The 2,171-nt window shown below is 43.2% G+C and overlaps 1 pseudogene; it reads left to right on the top strand.

Moving 5' to 3' along the window:
* The first annotated feature begins 1,604 nt into the window (after nt 1–1,604).
* On the top strand, nt 1,605–1,749 carry LOC129549917 (U2 spliceosomal RNA; annotated as a pseudogene).
* Nucleotides 1,750–2,171: the final 422 nt, after the last annotated feature.

The following is a 2,171-nucleotide window of genomic DNA, read 5'->3' as shown; positions in this document are numbered from 1 at the left end:
GTCCTGACCATTCTCCTCACTGAAGAAAAAATGAAGACCAGAAGAGTTAACATCCTTTTCACAACAAGATCACACTGCTGGGAGGGTGATAGGGTGGGGGAGGAGGGACAAGAACAGAAGAGTTGGATTCAAATCCAAGACGCTTGAAACTCAGACCAGTGTTCTTTCTGTTATAACAACTGTAAAGCTTTGAACTTGATGGATCTTTATTTTTCCTCCCTTCTCCCACCTCCAAATGGTTTTCACCCCACGGAGTACCTAAAACTTGATAATGCAGAAATGTTGTGTCATTCCCTAAGGAAATTTAAAGTTGGCAGAGGGAGGCTTAGAAATTAAGTGCCTGAAAGCCAGTAACTGGCCCCAGAGATCTCCAAGGACTGCTGTCCAGTCCAAGATTCCATGACATTTGCACCACAGCCTTGAATGGAAACCAGAATGCTGGGATCCGACGCAGTGAGAATTTATTTCGTAGTTATCAAAGCAAACCAAAGGTTATCAGCGGGTTGGACATTTAAAGATTAAGTACAGCTGATCGCACTCAGCTCTTATGCAGGTAGCTTAACTTCAGTGGGTCTGGTCTCTCTCTGAAGGGAAAATGGAGGTGTTTATGAGCCTGTATCATAATGGGTTCCAGGTGACCCAGGCTAGGCGGCTGAGTCAGGCCCTCTCTTCTTTGATTTACATGGCAGGATCCAGGCCATCCCTAAATTGAAAAGATAGAGTAATGAGCAAATGCAGAAAAAGAAAAGGGGTGGGGGGAAGAGCTGAGGGAAAACGTGGAGTGCTTTTCCAAGTCCAAAGTGAGCTATGGCTGCCCTCTCTGCCTCAGAAGGTATGATCATAAATTACTAGCTAATGTTTAGCACTGGGCTCTGGCTCATGATATATTACAGAAGACAAGATGCCTCCAAGCAGAAAACACTGTAATTGGGGAGCAATAACATCTGTGTCAGTCATGGGACTGCAGTTAAAGTGAACTGAGAAGTTACAGGCTGGGCTGCACACACAAAGTAATAATATGCACATCTTTTAGCTAAAAAGATATGTCATCAAGATATGGGCCTCTTTAAATTCCTTGGTGTCATGAGAGCCTGAAGAGTTTCAGTAAGACCCCCAAGTTTCTGTTTTAACATTAGCTCTATGTTAGCCAACACCTCCAGGGAATTACAGTTTAGAAGGCAAAGGAGTCAAGGAAGTCAGAGTATGGGCTCCGTTTTCTGGGGCGTGGATTCTAGATCCTTTGAGATGCTTTGCTACCTTGAGCAGCTCGCCTAATCTCTCTGAGCTGCCTAATGCGGCAAGGTCAAAGGATATAGGTGAGTCTCAAGCTCAGATCTTCTGACTATAAATCGTGTCATTTTCCCAGTGCATTTCTGTTATGACATTGATGTCCTCGCACATCAGTTACACACGACATCCACACCACAGCCTTGAATAGAAACCAGAATGCCAGGATCCCACACAGTGAGAATTTTTTCCATAGTAATCAAATTTATTCCATATTATGAAATTACAGTTATCACATTAATTACAGAAATCTGGGGGTCCTACTGAGACTCTTCAGGCTCTCAAGACACCAACGAATTTAAAGAGGCCCATCTCCAATTGCTTCTCGGCCTTTTGGCTAAGATCAAGTATAGTATCTGTTCTTATCAGTTTAAAGAGGCCCATCTCTTGATCAGGGCTTTCCTGGTGGCTCAGCTGGTAAAGAGTCCACCTGCAATGCCAGAGACCTGGGTTCGATCCCTAGATTGGGAAGATCACCTGGAGAAGGGAATGGCTACCCACTTCAGTATTCTGGCCTGGAGAATTCCATGAACTGTATAGTCCACGGGGTCGCAAAGAGTTGGCCACAACCGAGTGACTTTCACTTTTCATCTCTTGATGACATATCTCTGTAACTAAAAAATGTGCATATTATTACTTTGTGTATGCACCCCAGCCCAGTAATTGCACATTGTCATTAAGTAATTACAATACCATGAGTAGATTCTGGGACCAAAATGTGTGCTTTTGTTCCTGGATAGATCAAATAAAAGAGAATTGCTTTCTTGTAACCTTCCATTTAAAATTTTTTCCAGTTCTATGATAATTGCTGAAAAGTCAAACCATCCAGAAGGGTTCAGGAAGAGATGGCCAGTTGAGAGTAGTCTAGAGAAATCTAAATTGTG

The sequence above is a fragment of the Moschus berezovskii genome, chromosome 28, assembly GCF_049115385.1.
Source record: "Moschus berezovskii isolate FMDL1 chromosome 28, NW_MosBer_1.0, whole genome shotgun sequence".
Lineage (NCBI taxonomy): Eukaryota > Metazoa > Chordata > Mammalia > Artiodactyla > Moschidae > Moschus > Moschus berezovskii.
Note: the sequence above shows the minus strand (reverse complement) of the source record. Positions and strands in the feature narration are given on the sequence as shown.